At 32.6% G+C, this 24,570-nt stretch overlaps 1 long non-coding RNA gene across 1 annotated transcript in view; it reads right to left on the bottom strand.

Moving 5' to 3' along the window:
* The window catches only part of LOC143057105 (uncharacterized), a 34,374-nt gene extending 11,776 nt beyond the window's left edge, over positions 1–22,598 (bottom strand). The window contains exons 1-2 of the long non-coding RNA XR_012972636.1: positions 22,349–22,598; positions 19,896–20,087 (exon numbers count right to left, since the gene is read on the bottom strand). This is a non-coding gene — a long non-coding RNA (uncharacterized LOC143057105). The remainder of the gene's footprint in view (positions 1–19,895; positions 20,088–22,348) is intronic.
* Positions 22,599–24,570: the final 1,972 nt, after the last annotated feature.

Here is a 24,570-nt window from a genome sequence, read left to right as displayed (position 1 = left end):
TACACGCTATTTCAAATCAAGAACCTGTTATTCAGTTGTTGTCGTTAGTTAGCTGTCTGTCATATTTGCTTCTAATTCATTGTGTTAACGAAGTTGAACTCATCTTTATTATTTTCTTAGGATTGTGAAATATTCTTTCATTCGGGTCCCTTTTATGGCTTTGACAAAAAAAAGTTAGAATATAGGCGCAATCAGTTGGAACTTGCAATTTTTGGAACATCTCTTGACTTTTCCATAACGTAATGGATGTGTATGAGTTAGATGTGCAAACTGTATAGCACCAATTTCAGAGATATTTGTATGTCCCGCAACTGAAGTTGGAGGCATGTTGTTTTACACCTGTCCGTCCCTCTGTCCCTCCGTCTGTCCTTTCGTTTGTTCGTCCTTCCGTCATTCCGTCTGTCGCATTATGGGTATATAGTTAATCAGCTTAACTCCTCCTACAGTTTAAATCCTAAGAAGTTTTCACTTTGCTGTCTGTTTTGTACATATATTGAAGGTGTGCATGTTGTCAGGGTTTTGATTTTCAATGATATTTGTCTTTTGGGAGATAGTTGAATTTTTAGTATTTACTTGCATAAGAGGGGGGTTTCCAGATAACTTCTCCTACAGTTTGAATGCCAGTTAGTTTGTACTTTGCTGGCTGTTTATACATATATTGAAGGTGTGCATGTGGTCAGGGTTTTGATTCTTATTAATATTTGCTCTTTTGGGAGATTGTTGAACTTTGTTATTTTTAAGGTATAAGCGGTAAAATATTATAGTTATTTAAAAAAAACACTTTGCATCTGTTGGGCCGCTCAGACAAACTAATATCGCAAAGAAGGTCCCACATTTACTTAGTTACATCAGAGTGAAGTGCGGGGGCAGCACTTTTGTCTAGTGTGAAACTTGCTGTGAACATTATGCACCCAAATTTATATGTATGGGGTTGGGTGGACAGGTGCAAGATTTTATATATGTCAAATGGAAAATAATCTATGTCTGATTCACAATTATTATAGGCCCGGTTATTTAACGTCAGAAAGTTATGATATGAAAATCTATATAAAAAGTAAAATCACAAAAATACTGAACTTAGAGGAAGATCAATTGGGAAAGTCCATAATCACATGGCAAAATCAAATAACTAAACGCATCAAAATCGAATGGACAAGAACTGTCATATTCCTGACTTGGTACAGGCATTTTCAAATGTAGAAAATGGTGGATTAAACCTGCTTCTATAGCGCTAACCCTCTCACTTTAATGACAGTCTCATCAATTTCCGATATTTTTACATTGATATATGGGTACATCAGTCATCATCGTTTAACAATTTTAAAAGGAACAATTTAACAGAACACAAAAACATCTACTATCTACGAACACATTTATTGATTTGAGTGTCTGATGTCAGAAAATTTCATACGTCACATAAATTTGTCGATCAATGTGCGTACAAACAACTTTAAAATTTTCATGGGAATGTTAGCATACAGGGTTAAAAAATCAAAAGTATGTTAGAATAAATTTAAGAAATAAACTGAGATTTAAACTAGTCCAAAAGTTATATGTAGAATTTATAAGAATCCAAAAATAGTTAGTTCCACTACGCGATTGAATGATTTTGACGTTTGTGGTTCAACGTATATTGAAATTCATAATAGAAATATATCATAATGACATATAATAGAACAATATCATATTGATGGGATCTTTTAAAGTACAGAGTCACGTTATAAGAACAAAAGAAATACAAAAAGTCGCAAATACAAAACAAACCACAAAAAAATGAAAGCCAATGCAAACACATTGATGAGATGTATAAGTACCGAGCCACATGAAACGGATATCACATGAAACCATTCAACAGTAAAAGTAATATTAATAATAGAACAAAGACAAATGAAAGAACTATAAAACACGTTGTTAAGATGATAAACAACATCAGTAAACAACATCAGTACGCAGAATCTATACATCAAGACCATCGTGTATTATTTGAGAAGTTGATACGGAATATTTATCAACAAGGTCTTGGTACCTTCCGATGAACTTTTTTTTAGAAAAAGAACGAGACGTTCTTTGACATACCCCTGTTTCATCAACTTTCTACTCAGACACTGATGACGTTTTACAAAGTCTGAGTAGGAGCTGCAAGCTCTTGAATATCGAATAAGTTGGGAAATATATATCCCATATGCAGGTGAAGTTTATAATTTATAATTTCAAAATTAAAATCGTCTTAAACAATTGTGCAGAGCACTTTCATAATCTTATGATCATAATCTTATGAGTCTTCGCTATATTTATTTAAGTATTGCACATGATCAGTGAATTATTTGCGATTCTCATTATGTAATTTTTTTAAGATTTACAGATAATTTCAAATCCCAATCATTCTATAGACAAAATTAATTTTCTGCATGTCAATAACGAAAAATATAAATTCATACTGATTCTTACACCTCATTAGGGTTTATTTGTGAAATGTGAACCCGACAAGTGAGATTAAATAAATAGCAATTAATTAAACCATACAATGATTGAAGAGATGTTCTTTTAATATATGTTTTTATTGTTTGATTTCAATCATAACTGTAATTTAATTTGTTTGTTTTCCTTTGACATAAATGATTTATATGGAATGAATTATATTCAATTTGGTATGTTTCATTTTAGAATCATCTGTTTGTCTATGTTGGTTTAACGATGGGTGTGTCGTTTAGTTGTTAATAATGTTCTTTATATGGAAGCTGCAATTCATTATTTTTTTAGAATTTCAAATGTGACGTCATTTTGTGTGCCTTTTCACCACTTCGTACGTGACGTCACCTTTTTCACTTTTTGCGTTGAGTCGAATGTTTCTATTTTTTGTGTTGGTTTATGTAATGTATCCGGTTTTTGTTTTCTGTAGTTAGTTAATACTTCAGTTTTATCATGTATATCTTTAATACTTATTTGATAAAATTTACTGTTCGCAATAGCATAAAGTGTTCTAAACAATAAGGATGTTCTTATCCCAAGCAGAAATCCCTAGCCGTATTTGGCACAACCTTTTTGAACTTTTGATCCTCAGTGCTGTAGAACTTTGTACTTGTTTTGACTTTCGAACTTTTATATCTAGGCGTCACTGGTTTATCTTGTGTGGACGAGGTGCGCTTCTGACGTATTGAATTTTAAACCTGGTGCCTTTTTTTAGCTATTATTCATGTGTTTCTTTGTCTAATATGTTCTCCTATTTATTTGTATTGTCGTCCTGTAATGTTATGTTGTCATTTTAATGTTATATTTAACATTGCAATAAAAGCGGGAGGTTTGGCATGCCACAAAACCAGGTTCAACCCACCATTTTTTTTTCTTTAAAAAATTTCCTGTACTAAGTCAGGAATATGGCCATTGTTATATTAAAGTTCGTTTCTGTGTGTGTTACATTTTAACGTTGTGTCGTTTGTTTTCTCTTATATTTGAGTGTGAATTCACATTTCTATAAGACGTGTCACGGTACTTTTCTATCCCAAATTCATGTATTTAGTTTTGATGTTATATTTGTTATTCTCATCGGATTTTGTCTAATGCTAAGTCCGTTTCTGTGTCGTTGTTCTCCTCTTATATTTTATGCGTTTCCCTCAGTTGTAGTTTGATATCCCGATTTTGTTTTTTGTCCATCGATTTATGAGTTATGAACACCTGTATACTACTTTTGCTTTTATGTAACGGTCTACATCGGGTTTACAGAAAAAAGAATAGACAAAAAAGTTAATATGTTCCAATCTTGAATATGAATGAAATATTTGACAGGAAGATTAGTTTAAATTTTTAGAGACAATGTATGTGTTCGCCAAAATGTTTATGGAAATTCGTACATTTTGAAGATGATTTTTCTGTCATAAATTCTCCTTTTCATATTTAAAAAAGTGCATACCTGCTTATGATGTTTGAAAAACATGTTATGTTGAGGTTTTTCAGGTTTATTAAAAATAATCAAACTTTAGTTTTGAGGAATAAGTGTCGAATGTTCGGACTCCTTGGTGTTTTTTTCATACGATGCAGAGGACAACATTTTGCCCCATAACACCTATTAATTTTTTTTAACACAAGACTTAATAGCTCATTTAAAGTCATTTGACAAAATTTAAGCAGATTCTGGATTTTCTTTCTTTTGATTTGAGACCCAAATAATACTAATGCAAATATAAGGTAAAAGTCAGAGTCAGCCTTTTCCCGCCATATTTTATAAATCAAATATCTCGAAAAGGAGCTCCATGACTTATCAATATTTTAAGCTTATTTTGATCCTTACCTATTTCTATTCCAGCTTAAAGTATCAATTTTGAGAAATTCAATGTGTGATTGGTGCGATCTTAGACGACAATACACTGTCAAAGAACTTCCTTAACATGATTACGGGACGATCTTTTAATTTTCTTAATAAAAGCAGTTTTTGAATACTCTCAAATGCTTTGAAGTTACAATGTACATTGTTAGACTTCCGTAAACAGGCGCTTCCGGAAAGTTGCTACATGATAATGGATAAAACGAGTCTTAAGTAGATAAAACGTGCGTCTTGTGTATTAAATTAAAATAATGGAACATTTGATTACTTAAGCATGTCGAAATGTATCATTGTATTGTTTATTTGCGTATATCTGTTATGTAATGTTGTCCTTTTAGTGTTTTATTCAATATTACCATAAGAGCGCGAGGTTTGGCTAGCCACAAAACCAGATTCAACCCACCATTTTTTAAATGTCCTGTGCAAAGATAGTTCACTGGCAGTTGTTTTTTATACTTTGATTCTTGGTGTTGCATTGTCGTTTTGTTTTTGTTGCACCTTAGTGTTTCTATTGTTTTGTTGTTTTAACCCCGCCGCATTTTTGCGCCTGTCCCAAGTCAGGAGCCTCTTGCCTTTGTTAGTCTTGTATTATTTTAATTTTAGTTTCTTGTGTACAATTTGGAAATTAGTATGGCGTTCATTATCACTGAACTAGTATATATTTGTTTAGGGGCCAGCAGAAGGACGCCTCCGGTGCGGGAATTTCTCGCTACATTGAAGACCTGTTGGTGACCTTCTGCTGTTGTTTTTTTCTATGGTCGGGTTGTTGTCTCTTTGGCAAATTCCCCATTTCCATTCTAAATTTTATTCCTCTTATATATATAGTTGATGTGTTTCCATTGGTTTTAGTTTGTTACCCGGATTTGTTTTCTCTTAACCAATGTATGTCTTCTAACAGCGGATGAGATTTTATTTTTTTTTACGGTAAACAGTAGTTTACATTCGCTGTCCGTTTCCTGTTTTGAGTTAATACTAAGTAGACTCTCAATGAAATGTATCTAACGTTTTTATTGAAAATAAAGATAAAATGATTCCAAATTCCATTTTTTGAAGAAGTAAATAATGAAAAAGTGTTTATGACGTCACGTTCGCATGACAAAGGTTTGTATATGAGCTGATAGACAAATACTTTCAGCCAATCAGAAGAGGTGCAACATCCAAAATCAGATAACATAAAAAAAAAATAAGTACATATTCGTGTTACACTCAATCAATTTCTGAAATAGTTCAATTGGTATTTTGCAGTACTTTCAATTAAATATTTTTAACTAAAATTCAATTCAGCTGATATTGACAACTGTTCATCCCGACATTTTTTAAATTGATTTTTATTGATTAATTTTTATTTTTTTAATTTAAACGGTTTGAAATTGTTTTTTGTAAATAGTGAGACATACTCTTGTTTAATTAAAGTACCTACAATGCCGACACGTCCTGCAGTGAATCATTTGACGTCAGATAAACACCGCACGAACGTATATGGTAATAAGCCTCCTACATATATACATTAGATGTGAGTCATCGGGCGTTCATGAGTAATTCGGTCGAAAATCCTCTGTTCTGATTGGACTTTAGTGATGAGATCCTGCGCCCGGGTGGAAATACCTTAAAGCGTAAAGGGTGTGGGGTCTGCTCAAAACTGGTTCAGCCACAACGCCATGTGTATTTGAAGAAAATAAGTGATCAATCTATACTGCTTATTATTGCTGTATTAATAATAAAATGACAAAAATTGTAGCCTGTTGCAAGATAAAATTTCTGCCCTTATACAACTAACCAAAGGATGACAAAATTCAACTCATCCCGATTGAGCATTTTTAAAATCTACCTAATGGTGTATTTGTTGTTATGTTCATATATAAGTTGACAGACAATGTATGTGTATCCGTAAATGATTATAGAAATTAGTTTATCTTGAAAATTTCAGTTTGTCATTATTTCATAAAGTGTGTGAACCTGCTTACGATGTTTGTTGATAATACATTTTCAGATATATTCCTTTTTTTTTAATTTTGAAAGTTTTTGTTATAATTTCAAGCTACTTATAATACATAACGTATTTGAAGGAAAGACACCATTGTTATTTGTTGAACTTGTGCTTGAGTTAACAAAATTACGATCTAGTCATGCTATTTTAATAAGATCAATTAGACATTTCAATCGTACTTTTAAACGCGGTTTACGTTCAGTTTAAAACCCCAGGTAGTATTTGAGAAATACTTTGTCGTGTCATGCTCTATGCTCATTTTGACATGGGTAGAGGGTAGACATTATAATTGTCAATATCTTATTACCGAGCGTTAGCATGGTATTAAATGTTAACAAATATAATGCCTACCAAAGTTAAAATGAGCGCAGGGCATGGCATGATATAATTATTTCCATTCTAAAAGGGTCAGTTTTGAACTTTTGTACTTCGAAGTGGACCTATAATACACGCTCGAAATGTCGCCATTTTGATTTGAAGAACCAAAAACGTTATAGAAAATCGACGGTTTAACAATAAAAAAGAACAGACACATTTACACTTACTTTTGTAATGTTTTTATTTAATTGCCTAGCGAGAAACACCAACAAAAATGTCCGTTTTGATCTCCGGCGTTGTTCAAAATTTATCTGACATTGCAATATCAATTGTCACGTCAATGACGTGCAGCCCATGTTTTATTAGAATTTGAACATGGCTTTGTATCCTAAGCTAAAGAAGAACGTCGTATTAGAATACAAAATATTAGATTCAGTAAAATTTATGTCAAGTTATGATACCTATTTCAACATACTTCTGGGCGCAAAATCCTAGATACATTCCTGTCGTATTTTATTTTGTACCACAAATATTTTACAATGCAACCTCTCTAAATTTTAGAAAAGTTAATATTTTGAGAGACTTCGGAACAAGTAACCTTTACACATATCTCATAAGAAAACCCATATATTTGTGCACAATATATGAGATATAGATTATGAGTTTAAATTGCAATTTTATCTATCAAATCATATCAATAATGATAATGGTGACTTGTTTTACTTTAAGAATATAATTTTGTCGAGCATAGGTTATTTACTTTAATGAAAATTAATCATAGAGGCAAACAAGTATGAATACATACTTTTGGGCGCAAAACCCTAGATACATTCCTGTCGTATTTTATTTTGTACCACAAATATTTTACAATGCAACCTCTCTAAATTTAAGCAAAGTTAATATTTTGAGAGACTTCGGAACAAGTAACCTTTACACATGTCACATATGAAAACCCATATATTTGTGCACAATATATGAGATATAGATTATGAGTTTAAATTGCAATTTATCTATAAAATCATATCAATAATGATAATGGTGACTTTAAGAATATAATTTTGTCGAGCATATGTTATTTTACTTTAATGAAAATTAATCATAAGAGGCAAACAAGTATGAATACGTCACAAATCAAGGGATAACATGCGTAGTATTACAGACATGGTAAATTAATCACTTTTGATTTCGTGGACTCGTGTTCAGAAATACTTTTTAAAGTGAATTCTCCGATTAGAAAAGTGCCACATTCATTTAAAGGGGCATAAGCTGTCAAAAGCATGTTCCCCGATTTGACTCATATTCTCATATTTGATTTATAACCATGTTAAATATTTATCAAAATTATAAAAAGTCTTGAATTAACAATTTACCTAGCATGGGCTCGATAATGTGTAGCTCCATTTCGTGTGAATTTAAGTCTTGAAGTCATCTTATTAACTATCGAGTTGACTTACTAATACTGCCGATGGTCATATAAGCGACAAAAACATAAATATAGATATAAATAGAAAGCGAAAGCGAAATTCGTGCAATTGGATTTTTCTAGGCACCTATCTCTAGCTAAGGGATTAAATTGAAGTCACATGAATACAGATTCATGAGAATAATTCATCATCAATGTTTCTTAGCTGAAGTTGCCAATAATTGACCCATACTGGCTGCTGAAAGCGAATTATTATTTCATTATTTCACTTTCATTAATGATTGAAGAAAATAAAATCATACTTTAGGTTTTTTTTATATATCTCGTAGCTAGTGCCCCTAAAGGTCCATGTGCCTAATTTGAGGTTCTTACATTATATGATGGTAGTAGGGATCCTCCATTTATCATTTCTATTTTTTTTAATCATTTTCTCTATTCTATATTTGCTTTACCCTAATTCTTTATTCTTTATATTTCAGGACCTCATTATTATTTGTTCTTCATATGTCTGCAACCCATTATATTCTCTATTCTTTATATATCAGAATCCCAAAATCCAATACAATTTATTTCTTGACTACTTTGTTTAACCCGTTATTTCGCAAAGGTTTGCGTTATAACGCTAAAGGTTTGTAAAACGCAAACATAAAAAGAAATATAAAACAAATGTTGTGGAGCTAATACAGTAAATACGCTTCCGTTTATTCGTGTAACCACTTAACTCATTTGTTATAGAGATCAGTTCATTTCAATTAAACAATCACACAAATCTAACTTAAATTCAATTAAGCTTGTATCGCTAACAGTTTACCCCGACTGTCAGAGTTTTGATAAAGTCATTTATTGTGATAGAGAATCGATTTAAAAGTAAAGAGAGAAGATTAATTTTGATGATATTTAATTAACACAGAGTGATAATCATTTACAGAAATATACATTTCCTGAAACAAGGCGCTCGGTTTTTATTTGCATAGCACCATTTGTAATCGCGTTCACTTAAAGTTTATGATCAATGTATTAAGTAAACGAGTATTGGAATTAAAGCACTTCTATTAAGTGGACGAAAAAAAGTCCTCATTTAACTACGTTAAAGCTTAGGACTAAGCTACCTTACCCCCCTTTTTTCCCCGAAAACATAACAGCTGCTCTAGTAGGTAGACATTTCTTGCAATAAAAAGCCAGTTCGACTTGTTAAGGTTATGTTTTCACTGAATAACAACAAAAATATGAAGCTACAAATATAGGAAAGTTAAAAATGCGAATAGAAGCAAATACACCAACCCAGTTTTAATCATAAGAGACTTTCAAGGTTAGGCAAGTCGGGACACCCCACGTGGTACAGAATGAATGATTAAATGCCTGTTCCTTGAGTTCCATATATACCTAGGGTACAGCAGAATAACATCAAGGATTTGTTAAGTAGAAATATACTGACAGAATGCAACATTTATCACTACAACTATGTTACGTAAGACAATCATATATAATTTAACACACATATTTTATATGTGTAGCTTTCGATGAAGTGTAGAGTGTATTTGTTCTATTGCCGTACTGTTAGACTATTAGTATTGTCTTACGTTAAGCGTTGGTTTCAGTGCTCTCAAAAGTAAACATCCGTGGTTGATTCTTGTCAACCATATTTTTTTAATGCGTTTAATGATTCGGCAGTTGTTTTTTGTCATCCCAGTGATTTGTTTACTCTGGGTTAATTAGTTTTTTCGACAGGTTACCTACTATGTGGTAAAACATCTTGCATAAGTACTCGGAGAACTACGAGCAACTTAAAGAAGTTAAATCAAATATTTAAACAGTGCAATTTTGGGTGAAAATCTACTGCTTTCAGATGATTTAGTCATGTATATAGGTGGTCGTGTGGTCTAGCGGGACGGCTGCAGTGCAGGCGATTTGGTGTCACGATATCACAGTAGCATGGGTTAGAATCCCGGTTACAGATCTAACATTGTTGGGTTGATGTTTAGACGAGTTGTATATACATTATGTACACAGCCATGTATCACCTGATGGCGATCCGATGGATACATCTGTTGTAGAGTTGTCACTGACTCAGACGTACTTATAAATATAATTATTTTCTGTGACTGTATATTACATTAATTTGTAGGATCCTTTACTATAGATAATTTAGCTGATCTGTAACAATAACATCTTCATGCCTTTTATATCATGTACTGTAGTACGCCGCTAGATTAAAACTGACGAGGAAAGGTAACACACGGCCAGCGAAAGCTCTTTTTTTGAGAGCCCAGGTGGTCGTGTGGTCTAGCGGGACGACTGCAGTGCAGGCGATTTGGTGTCACGATATCACAGTAGCATGGGTTCGAATCCCGGCGAGGGAATAACCAAAAATTTGCGAAAGCAAATTTACAGATCTAACATTGTTGGGTTGATGTTTAGACGAGTTATATATATATATTTTCTGTGACTGTATCTTACATTAATTTGTAGGATCCTTTACTATAGATAATTTAGCTGATCTGTAACAATAACATCTTCATGCCTTATATATCATGTACTGCAGTACGCCGCTAGATTAAAACTGACGTGGAAAGGTAACACACGGCCATCGAAAGCTCTATTTTTTAAGAGCCAAGGTGGTCGTGTGGTCTAGCGGGACGGCTGCAGTGCAGGCGATTTGGTGTCACGAAATCACAGTAGCATGGGTTCGAATCCCGGCGAGGGAAGAACCAAAAATTTGCGAAAGCAAATTTACAGATCTAACATTGTTGGGTTGATGTTTAGACGAGTTATATATATATATTTTCTGTGACTGTATCTTACATTAATTTGTAGGATCCTTTACTATAGATAATTTAGCTGATCTGTAACAATAACATCTTCATGCCTTATATATCATGTACTGCAGTACGCCGCTAGATTAAAACTGACGTGGAAAGGTAACACACGGCCATCGAAAGCTCTATTTTTTAAGAGCCAAGGTGGTCGTGTGGTCTAGCGGGACGGCTGCAGTGCAGGCGATTTGGTGTCACGATATCACAGTAGCATGGGTTCGAATCCCGGCCAGGGAAGAACCAAAAATTTGCGAAAGCAAATTTACAGATCTAACATTGTTGGGTTGATGTTTAGAAGAAAGCATAAAAAACTAAACTTCCCTCAAAATTGTACAAATTCAAATCTTGAATTTACTTATTTATGTTGCTTTTGCTTGACCGAGTACCAGACTGTCCAACCATAAAGAAGGTCACATGTCGATAATATATAATACTATAGTCAAAAGTCGGTGATATGAAAATGTTGAAAAAGCGAAATAAATGATGTAATGATGACCCCGATGTTGCTGTTTGAGCACTTTTAAAAGTAAACAACCTTCAAATTTTTAATTTGCCTGTCCAAATCCAGGATGATGAGTGTAAATCAGTTGTTGAGGTTAGACTGTTAACCATATTTAGTTTGTTGATTGGGGCAGCTTCAAATCTTTGCTGAACAAATGACGTAACGATTTCCTAGATGTTGTAGTTTGCATTTTTACATTTGGCCTTTGATCATGCTGATGAATACTTGTCTATGCAATCACACCTCTATAATGGTTTTAATCAATGTAATTTATTTTAACATAATGAAGTAATTATTGTAATTTTGTTGTAACTGTTTTCAATTATACTATGTACACAATTCAAATTTACAATTTATGCCAGAGATCATTTGAAAGTTTAGGTGTATTGCATGCTGCATGTAAATAAAACTATAGCCCTGTTTCCAGGTACAAAATTACAAATTACTTTGACCAATTTACACGTTTGAAGGCGATATTATCTTATCGGAATATGATAGTAAATTTGTTAGAGTAATAATACTGCTTCTGAAAATAACAGTATATGCTTAAATACGAAATAGCTTAAATTTGCTTCTTCAACTTTCTATTTTAAATTGAATGTTTCTTTGAGATTTTGATTATAGTCAAGAAATGTGTACACTCTCAACGCGTTTACAACCCTATAAAACTAAAAGTAAAAGCTTTTAAGTAACATAACTAAATTTGTGGTGAATAATTAATAAATAAGATTATTCCGTTTTAATCATTGTCTTTTGTATTTTTTAACGTTGCCATGGAGAGAATATATGTGTAATCCTGTGATAATAATGTTACATTAAAGAGAGCTACCATTTGATTTTTATTGGGAGGGGGAGAGGCTAGGATGAGAAATGTTGTATTGTTTTTTCTTTTATGTATAATCTCTGTCCGGTCATATATTTTTTTTTCACTCTATTAGGTCCATCCATTTTCTTCTCTTTTATTCTTTACGTGATTTTTTTTACATCAATTGTCGTCCTGCATTCTTTTTTTGCCAAGTTGTTCATTCTGCCTTTTTTAACAAAAAAACTTTTGTCCTGCAATTATTTACATTTCATCCTATCCCCCTCCCCATAAAATTCAAATGGTCGATTGTATCAATATATATCTTGTCTAAGGGTTTGAATTTTTGTCCTACTCCCAATAACATAGATAATATGAAACTGGGAGATGACCTTGATAACTTTGCCAGAAACCTCAGAATCAGAGAATATTTTGGCAACAAGGATAAAGAGGTGGATATTGAGAAAGACTATCAACCGTATTGAATCACATAAGCTCCACGTCAAACAGATTAACAAATTTCAACGTGATAGTGTGCAAATTAACCACTCTTTAATCAGACCCTCTAAAAAATCTAATAAAAAGCCTCGAAATCGTAGATTTCAAAGAAAAATTCGAGTTCCGACCAATCCCAACAACACGGTTGTCAATTTATCCTCAGACGCTTTCCCTGAGGACGAAACTAAAGTCTTGTCTAAGGGTTTGAATTGTTGCCCTACTCCCAATAACATAGATAATATGAAACTGGGAGATGACCTTGATAACTTTGCCAGAACCCTCAGAATCAAAGAATATTTTGGCAACAAGGATAAAGAGGTGGATAATGAGAAAGACTCAGGCACGTCTGACTCGGAGGAAGAAATTATAATTCCGCATTTTAAAAAGAAGAGTTCATGGATTCCAAAACCTAGTAAATCTGCTACACTGGAAGATGTTATTGACAAAATCAAATCGGATGTTGTTCATCTAGCTAGCAACAAGTACTCGTCATTTTATAACACCTCTCCTGACGAGAAAAAAGCCATAAAATCGCTAAGAAACCGAGATGATATTGTGATAAAACCAGCAGACAAGGGCAGTGCCGTTGTGATAATGGACAAAGCTAACTACATCGCGAAAGCAGTGCGTCAGCTCTCTGATGAGAGATTTTATAAGAAGCTAGACTAAGACCCTACTTCCGAGTTTAGCTCCAAAATTATCACTGCGTTACAAACCATGTACAATGACGGTCACATAGATGAGGATACAATTGGTTATTTAAAACCAGAGAATGCCAAGCCTGGTCGATTGTATCTTCTTCCCAAAATACACAAGGTTAACAACCCTGGTAGACCCATTGTATCCGCAAAAGGCCATCCGACTGAGAAAATCTCGGAATTCGTCGATTTTCATTTAAGATCTCTTGTAGAAAATCTTCCTTCCCACATTCAAGACACTACAGATTATCTTCGTAAAATGAAATCCATGAACCCTCTTCCTCCGGAAACCTTCCTTGTCACTTTAGATGTCACCTCATTGTATTCCAACATACCTCATGATGACGGCATACAATCTTGAAAGGAAATATGGGACTCGCGCAACATTTTAGAACCACCTACTGAATGTTAGTCCAGCTGCTTACTCTGGTCCTGAAATGCAACAATTTCACCTTTAACGGTGATCATTATCTTCAAATAAACGCCATCCAGGGGGACAGCGATGGGGACGAAAATGGCACCGTCTTACGCCAATATTTTCATGGGCAAATTAGAAAAAAATTATTGCAGCATCTTTATCCAAACCTTTGTCTTGGTTCCGTTTCATTGATGATGTTGACATGAAATGGATTGAATCCCAACAAAAACTGGATGATTTAATCAGACATGCAAACAACACCCACCATTCAATTAAATTTACGTATGAAATTTCCGACTCTAAGATATCTTTCTTAGACACAACCACATCTATAAAGGACGGTGGCATATCAACAGACCTCTACTGTAAACCCAAAACAAACATCAGTACCTTTCCCCCCAAAGCTGTCACCCCATACACTGTTCAAAAAGTATTACGTACAGTCAAGCTCTCAGAGTTTAGTCAAGCGGATTTGCTCCTCTGCGGAGGCTGTCACGAAACGGTTACAGAAACTTCGCAGATTTTTGACAAAACGAGGTTATAAGAAATTGGACATAGATAAGGGGTTTGCGCGCGCTAACAATAACAACCGCAATGACCTCTTACAGTACAAACGGAAGAGGCGCAGCAAAACAGTCCCGTTTGTTCTAACATACAATCCAGCCTTTACTAACCTATCACGTTTGATCCGTGCCAATTGGCAATCTTTTGACAAACACCCTAAATTATCCAAGATCTTTCCCAATCCTCCTGTCTTAGCTTTTCGGAGGCCAGCAAGTCTGAATGACCTATTTGTTAGAGCTGACGTCTCCTCAAATAAAAGCTGATCAATTGCAGGATAGTAACAGACGTTGTCTGACTTGTCAACAAATACTAAATACTCAAACATTTACTTGCCACTCGACTGGGTCTGCGTACACTATATTTTGCAATGTAACTTGCAAAACCCAGAATGTTGTATACCTCCTTCAGTGTCGATGTGGCATTTAGTATGTTGGCGAGACAGAGCAGCCATTCAACAAACGCATGAATGGTCATCGAAGTGACTACACTTGCAAGCCCGACCTACCCGTAAGTCGTCATTTGAGATCACCTGGGCACACACAAGCTGATCTCAAAAACCTTACCATCACAATCATAGACCACAACGACGGTTGGTCGAAGATCGACAGAGTCGCTCGGGAAAGATTTTGGATAAGAAAGTTACGGACAGTTTCCCCAGAGGGCATAAATTAAAAAACATAGAATGAGTCCCTCATTTTCCTATCATCACTTGTTTCCAGTAACTCCGGCTTTATTACTGGCTTTACAGTTCGATTTTTTTTTAAATACCAGTTTAAATTACAGGGCTCCATTCATTCGGGATGGATGTATAAGTATATAGCCACGTTCAATTATTTTACCTCATTAGATAAAACTTATTTTTCTAATCATTATTAGACTGCTATTTGTTTGGGAGGCTTAAATATGTAGTTTCTGTTGCAATTGCCCTACCGTTGTCAAATTTGAAATATTATACCAACTTGGGATCGGTTAGGACATTTTTGATTTTTTTGTTTGAGGACTGCCCTCAATGCAGTTATAACATCTAAACTGTCACAACCTTTGGAAACTTAGAATTGAGCCAGTTCACATCGAAAATAACTTTTTCCATTTGGCATATCTTTGTAATCTTTGCGCCGTGTTTGGAAATTTTAAAATTGTATCGGCGTCTGTGGTGTTCGCTTGAATTGAATAAATTTCAAGATTTAGAAAAAGTTTCTCAGTTTGAATATATTTACATGATTCATTTGACATCGTGCTATTATTGAAGAAGGATATCTGTTATCCGAAATATCTAATATTTGTTCATTTTATAGTTATTTAATGGTGATGTTGTACCCTTTTTGACTTGTTATATATTATATTTTGTAGTGTACAGAATCATATTACATGACCCATCGCCCTGTAAGATTGGTCGTTGACTATTTATTCAGTCATTTTATATATATAGTCTAAATTGAAAACTACGTTCAAACCTATGATTGCGTTGGATAAAAACCGCAATTTTTATATGTGAGCATGTAAAACAAATTTCGTTGTAGAAGGGTCTAAATACAGCACAAACAACATTTTCAAAATAACCAAAAAGTGAAAAAGAATATTTAAACAAAACGCATTTGACTAACAGGTCTATGTCTGTAATCATTTTCGAAACAGCTGCTTTTTCGTTGTCTTGAATTTTTTTTCATTTTTTTTCAAAATTACTTGGAATTGACATTGATGAAATATTAAGCTGGGAAGATCATGTTGATCAAATATATATTAGTTTATCTAGCATGTCACTTTTATATAAAATTAAAGTATATTTGCCTAGACACACAAGACAACTATTTCATATTGCAGATATTCTACCATATATAGACTATTGTAGTTCTGTTTAAAGAAATTTATTACAAAAAGATTCAGATAAAATCATAAAATTACAAAAAAAAAAGTAGCAAGAATTATACTGGAATGCGATATTTCTTTACCATTTAATTTTATGTTTTCATCTTTAAAATGGCTATCTTTTAACAAAAGAATAAAATACCAGCAATCAATTCTCATGTATAAATTGCAAATGGACTAACACCTGATTATTAATACTTAGCAATGCTAAATATTAATGATTTGCAACACCACAACTTACGATCCGTCTCTAATAATGATCTATTTGTTCCATCTATTCATTATTCTTCTACCAAGGTATGGAATAATTTACCACTCAAAATCACAAATTGTCGAAATGTTGAATTATTCAAGAAACATTGTTTTAATCATGTTCTTAAAAATTATATGCAAGTCGAATAATTTGTTTTCTATCTTTTGTTGTGGGAATATAAAAAACAAATAATCAAAACATTATCAAATATTTTAATTTATTGCCATTTGAATGTTTGAATGATTGAATTGTGTATATACTAGTAATATATATTGTATTTTAATATTAACTGTTCACGTGTATTTTGTTTGAGGGTCTCAATGAAAATTAGACTTACCCTCTTAAAATTAAGAATTTATTATTATTAATAATATTAGTATTATTATTATTAGTATTATTAATATTATGATCATTATTATTATCATTATATCATTTCTTAATGTATTAACAATTTTGGTTCACTTTTTCATTTGTATTTGGGATTCAACTTTTTGACATTAAATGGTACATTTATTAAGAATTGAATGCTCTTTTTTGTAAATTTATTGGGGTGTAAAAGCGTTGACCGAAGTACATTTTGTATGAAGCGCGGAAGTGCTTTATACTTAAAATGTGCGCACGGTCAACGCTTTTAAAACCCTATAAAGTTACAAAAAAAGCATTCAATACTTATAATTACATTTTTACCTATAGGATCATGAAAACACGCCTTTTATCAAGTTTTTATTTCATTTACCTGTGCACTTTATTGTCGGACCTTGTGTCATCATGAATGAGAAGTTTTATTGAGTGATACAACTGCTTAAGGAATAACACATGATGTGCCGTTAGCCAATCAGAATAACGTATTGTAATGAAACATACATCTAATGTAATTATTTAGCTTTAAACCCCTTTTCACAGATAAAATCAATTGTTATGTTTGATATTGTTGACCATCTTTTTAATCAAAATAAAACGAAGTTCTTGCGAATAAATAATAGATATGATCGACATGCAATTTTTACATTTGTTCCATAAGAATGCCTTTAAACGTCCTTTTACGGTGATCTTAATTTACTCAATATGGTTTTTCGTATTTAAAAATGCATGACTAATTTTTAATTACATGTAAGTCTAACTCTGAAATAGTATTTTCAGCAGTGTGTTACATAAATGAAATAATGTATTTCATACTTAATACTCGATATTGATGGTTATCAATCGCATGTTTTGTAATCTCTAAAAACAAATATAAAAATATAAATGAGGTGACAATAAAGCGTTTGTGCTGATATTGTTTTTTTGTTTTTATAGATTTCTATAAAGTTGGAACAGTATAATTTCTATTGAATAATGCAAATATCATGGTAATGGCAAAGTCAATACGTTCCCCAACATAAAATGAACCTTTGATTTGTGTCGACCTTTTTAATGCAAAGACAGGCAACTGAATAGAAGATTATAGTCGAAAAATTGGAAATAAGGATAGGCGATACAACTAAGACTCTAAAGAGCTAGTCGTCAGCATGAATCTTCAACAATATCATTTTTTTTAGTAAAATCACAATGCAGGGGCAATAACTCTATGACAGAGTTTTAAATGACAATTTGAATAAATAAACAACAGGTGCATATCAACATTCTTGACAATTCTGTCCTCATCCGATTTTCTCTATTCCTAGCACAAAGTGATGAGAAAAGCTCATTTGGCCTTTCAGTCATGTTAGCTAATAAAAAGCAGAAAGAATAAGATGAATACAAAACAAGCGTGGACAGGTGAAATTAAAAGCCATAATCAAAATTCTCGTATAGCCATCAACGCAATATCATCAATGGCTTTTCTCACACTATCGTATTTTCATTTACACTGCACATCGAAATCTGAGTCAAAAACCTGTTTTACGGTATATATTTTAGATATTTAAAATCATAATGAACATGTTTCAAGTTCACATACCTAATACTAAAATTTCAACATGAATTATAACGGACGCATGGATATTCAGTGCGGAAAATCTAATGCCTTTACTGTCGTTGGTGGGGCTTCATAATTATACTTTCTCGTCTTTAAATGCAAATTCATAACTGTTCTAGCAAGTTTTGCTCAATCTTTGTCGAAATGGCATGTATACAATCATTTCTGTACATGCATCAACTTTTCAAAAGGAGAAGACATATATATTATCATTTAAAAGGGTTCACAAGAAGTTTAATAGTACAGTATATGAATTTTTATTGTTAAATGCCAAGTCTGACCTTTTACTTTATAAAGTCACAAAATACCACTAATGCTTATGATCTTAAAAAATAGGAAGTTGATGCTGTTTTGAAGACTGGATTGTTAATATAAAATATATCGTTTATTGCTTTTATTGTTTTCTTCTTTCTGTCTTTATAAAAGGATATTCAAATGACAAAATGAAAAAATACTTTTGATCTTATCCACAGGAAGTTCGATTAGGTTCTTTAATGTTGACACGTGATTAAGGCGGCATATAGCATACGTAATGGAGGGGTTCTTTCGGATTTCTATAAAAACAATTGTATACAATTAGAACTCGTTGAACTGTTTAGTAAATATCAAATAAGCATTCATAATTTATAAGATATAATTACAATTAAAACGTGAGGATATATTTCTGAAACTGTACAAGTAAAAAGTTGCCTTAAAGTACATTTTGGTATACTTTAGATTATCAGGAATTCCGTCTACATAATTTGTTTTTAAATGGAATGTTATTAATATGATAAAATTTCTGTTTCAATATGATAATGTAAGCGGTCTTTATAATTTTGTTCAGCTAAAATGCAGTTAATTTCTTGGTCGATTGAAAAAAAAAGTATTTAATTACACAAAAGCCTTACATCGTAACGTCACATAGTGTGACGCAGTTAAATCGCTGAAATGAAAAAAAAATTCTTTATCAGCAATTCTTAAACCAAAAAAATCAATCGCCTATAAATAGCTGACTGAATAAGGAGGTATATGACAAAACGGAACTTTCATAGAATAATTGGTCAACATTATGCAAGGGCGTTCGAACCTTAATGTCTTATATATTTCTATAAAAGGAGAATCTAGGAAAACATTGTTATATACATTATGGTAGTTTTCAAAAACTGACTATCGAGCTGATGATATTCTCACTTAATCCTACATATGTATCTTACACAAAACTGTGAGCGTAATTTGTATTTGAAGCAATTCACACACATGACCACTAACATCTTTTATTTTACACAGCTCGGTGTTTTTGTATTTACTGATTCTTGATTTAGACGTATTCGATGCATTATATTTACTGAAAACAATCAATTCTCCAAATACATTTAATGTGATTTATATCATATCTTCTTACTAAAACATGATAAAGTCAAATATATGTATGTATTGGGGAAGACGTTACTAAGTTGAAAACTTGTATCTACTCCGTTTAAACTAATTTAACTTACTTAATAGACGTTCCATCTCTAATTGTTTCAGTCGCCGATCAATCTTGATAAGGTATCCCTTTATGTTAGCACAATACTGTTTAGCTTGAGGATTGGTGTACCGTACTCCGACGTATTTATAACACAAACATATATCTGCCAAAAATGTATAACCAGGACTAGTCGGACAAGCTAAACCGTTTATTCTGCAATCTGAAAATTGAAGAATTATTTTTAAGTTACAAAGGATACACAAACAGTATACACATATCTTTCAGGTGCAGACACATTTTTTAATGCAAAGAAAGATAAAGACTTAATTAGAATAACCACAGATTTGTACTTGCATAAGTAACACGACGGTTTCCACATTTTGAACAGGTTCTTCTAACACTTCTGGAACACATGGGATAACCCCTTTGTTTTCGTGAGATTTGTATTTCACATTTTATTTTTCGATAAACTGTTTTTTTTTCTGAACTATTGTATGTCTTTTAATTTTGTTACTTGTTTTGTCTTGGAGTTGTGGGGTTGTCTTCGGTACTTTCTACTTCTATTTCATATATGACTAGTATGTATTTGATGAAAATTTTAGGGATTGAATTTTCGGCTCGTCCTTGACACCATTTGCGAGTATGGTCTTGAGGACACGATGTTAGTCAGTCGGAAGGGGACGATAAATGTCTGACCCGTGTTTAGAGAGAGCCATATCTCTTGCACGTAAAAGATACCCTTGTAGATTTCGAAAAATAATACGCTAATGCCGCTAAAGGCAGCACTCGCTACCGCAAAATTGAAAGGGATTAATATAAGTTGCAAAACTTGTTTCCCAATCCACTCGAAATATATTGTTTAAGCTTAACTATGTATTTGATCAAATATTAAAGCCTACAATACAGCAATGTATGAATTTGATTTTTTAAACGCCTGTAACCTGTTTGTCTAATTTGTTTTGTTTTGAGGAAAAACTGTATGAAAAGGAAATTAATGTATTTGTTTAAATTTTACTTTTATTGTTTTTAACTTAACTTTGAATGGGATTTTGACAGCTCCTTTATTGTGGGATTTTAGTTGTTGAATAATATGTTTTTGTGGACTTTTCCTCGTTTATTTTGCCTTATTTTTCGTTTTTTACAATATCTGTTTTAAAATGGGGATTGGAAATGGGGAATGTGTCAAAGAGACAACGACCCGACCACAGAGCAGACAACAAAGGGTCTCCAATGAAGCAAGAAACTCCCGCATACTTTACTGTTATTCTCTTTTACTATAGTTTGTTTGAGATTTCATCAAGACTTTTTTATGGGATCTTAGTTGTTTCATAAATTGATTTTGTACAAAACTTGAGATCTTCTGAGGAACTTTTACAGTTCAATATTTAGTACGGATTGCATTGATTGGAGAATGTTGTAAATTGACCTTCAGTTGTTCACGTCTTCATAGTCTCTGGTAGATATTTTTCATGTTGGCAATCATGCTAATTCTTCTAATTTTATAATTTCCATAATGCCTGACCTTTTAGATTCAAATATTTGGTTGGCAAGGTTCTTGGATTTTTTTAATGGTAAAAATTAGGAATCTAAGCTTAAAAACACTCAAACATTATGATAAATTCTTGTTGTTCGGTTTTTTTTCGGGGGGGGGGGCATTTCTGTTTAGGAGGGACATACATTTTAAGTTTTTGAAGAACTAATAATAATTGAAATATACAAAAAAAAAAAAGATAATAAAGCAGATGAATATAATTGTGTGAGAAAAAAAACAATTGAGAATAAGCCAAAAAAAGGAGTTAAAACATACTTATTCACAATGAAGCCTCTGCATAACCAAAACGTCTATCTATTGAAGGGTTTACTTTGACGTTTTGTGGTATTTTTGTTATCCAAATACTTTACAGGTGATATACTAGATCAAATTCCGACTCACAATATGTGTACTGTTATTTAGATACAACCATACTCAATCGACTCACTAGTACCGAATATGCAGTGGAGAAGCGATAAATACTTAGTTACAGTACAGGGCCCGTATGCATGAAGCTAATTCAATTAACATGTGTTCCAAATGGAAGTATTTTTCAACATGCCATACGATAAATTACTATTCCGATTAGATATCTTAACTTAACAAGTTTGATGCATACGGGCCCTGACCTGCACCAAACTCGAGGCCAACAATATAAAAGACTCTTGCAATGATAAAAGATATCAATGCATTTATCATTTTAAATATTTCAAACGACATAATAAAAGGAGATAGTTGTTTTAGTGCTGTTAATAGAAAAAAATCTTAACCTGGTTTTTTTTTCTTTTGAATAAGTAATAACCGTTGAAGAGTCTTTTTCTCAAGTGTAAAATTTAACAAAAGTAAGATACTATTTTTGTTCTCGAATGAGAAATAACAATTAAGAGTCTTTTTTCTCAAGCGGAAAACTAATACAAGTAAGATACAATTTTATTTATTCAAGTTTTTACCTCTTACAACAGTGTAATATTTCCAACCCATTTCTGGAACTCCATCACCGGGATCAGTAAAGTCCACTTCAAAATGCCTACATTCGCGTGATACGAAATTGTAGAAAAAAGACATACATCTGACATTATCCAGGCACGATTGTAAACATTGTATGTCTCCCTGTTCGAGCTGAATATGTATTGGCGCCACGCTGTTAACGATAATGTTACCAAAATTTGCATTTGCCTTGGCGCTGGCGTATGCCAGTCGTTTTCCATTGCTTGTAACAATGATGGTTACAATGAAGAATAAAACATGGACGAACAATGAGAAATAACTGATCATTTTCATTTATATTTTCAGCTGTATAATTTAACTTAATTCCCAATATTTTGTTAAAAATTGTTTACTTCAATTGTAACTTTGAAAGGAAGAAAATATCATGATGCCCTTTTCTTCGTAAAATACGAAATATACAACTTCCGTCTGATCGAACTTGGCTGATAATTGTTTTGAAATTGATACGTCTTCCAAATAGTCATTTACTATACTTTTAAGTTTATTTTACTTTACTTATAATTTTTTATAGAGAGAACGCATATCAAGATTCATTTTTCATCGTGTATATACGAATTTAAAGTCTCCCGTCTGATCGGACGTTGCTCCCTATTGGAATACCGCGCACAGCAAAAATAATCTTACTTCCGTATTGTTCGTTTTTCTTCGTGTATTTACGTGACTTTACAACAAAGCTCTCCGACTCAATATGGTAAATTCCAGACATACGATCGCTTGATATCAAATTCTGCAATTGATATTAAAATTAACACATGGATGCAAAGTTGAAAGCTATGTTTTCCAATTGCGGTATTGATTCATATATTTTAATTTACTGTTCAAATCATGATGGGTTGAATTTTAACTATTGATAAAACGTTAATGGTTTTATGTTACAACATTTATCATAGATTATTCATGGTCGACGGTAGGTGTCACAGGAAATTATTGTTTGTAAGGTGTTGTGATGCAAATGCAAATGTTCTGGTTATTAGCAAAATTAAATTTAGCCGAACATGATAAATTCTTTAAGTTTCATGAAGTTGTGGGGTCGAATTCCTACACAGACAGGCGGATTGTATATAACAAAGGCTCTTATAAAAGATGTTTAAGAATTTACGCAGGATTAAAGTCATTCAAAGCAACATTTGTAACTTTGATGAAGCAGGTTTGACGGTTAATGTATGTCTCTACTCTATATTTAATTAATATTTTATATTCCTCAATTCTCAGATCATATTACAACCTACCGAGGTAGAATGCGGTCAACTCATATTTTTCTCTCCTCATGTACTTTAGGAAAAGATAATTATAGAAATTGGTTACGATTGATTTGATTGATCACTATTTGATTATTGTCTCGTGGTACATATTTCAGGCAAATTAATGCACAAAGTAAAAATCAACCATTTAACAAACAAATAACTTATTGAACATACCAAATATAAATCGTGTACGCCAGAAGCGCGTTTTGTCTATACAAGACTTACCATTGACGCTAAAAAAAAAAGGGTAAAAGGTCAGATACATTACAAGTTGGAGACTTGGTAAAATGATGACAAATTTGCCGTAGCTGTATTTGGTTAAACCTTCAAAAATTTGCTATGACTCCAATTTTTTAAGGTTTTGCCAAATACAGCTACGGTAGATTTGTCATCGAGTGGAAAATATTTACCCACAAAAATAAGTCTCCTTGTGAAACAGATATTTATCGGCCAACTATAAACTCCTAACTCTGTCAGTAACAAAATCGAAAATTTCAACTAGGAACTTTTTAAATCTCCCTTGTGAACATCAGCACAAATGTCAAGGAAATTGTCAAAGGAAATATCGTTTCAACTGGATAATACATACACCCCATAAGCCGCTGAAATGATGCTATAAACATGATACAGAAATGGAAAGTTCACAATTGTGAAACGGTCATCTTCTGTTTTGTCGTAAAGTTTATTTTCAATTACTTCAACGGTCAACTTATAGATGTAAGTAAAAAACCTAACTATATCGGTTGTATCCTTTATCTCAAGTTATATGTGATAGATGCGTTCATACAATAAACTTTGATTAAGTTTAGTGAGAGAAAATCTACTTTATATCGGAAATAGAAGTTAAATTAAATTATAATGCTACATTTCTTCTTTCTAACACTCGTTCATTGTCAGTTTAAGTCTTTCTTTCTCATAAC

Source organism: Mytilus galloprovincialis, chromosome 13 (assembly GCF_965363235.1).
Source record: "Mytilus galloprovincialis chromosome 13, xbMytGall1.hap1.1, whole genome shotgun sequence".
Lineage (NCBI taxonomy): Eukaryota > Metazoa > Mollusca > Bivalvia > Mytilida > Mytilidae > Mytilus > Mytilus galloprovincialis.
This window is presented reverse-complemented; position numbering and strand designations above follow the sequence as displayed.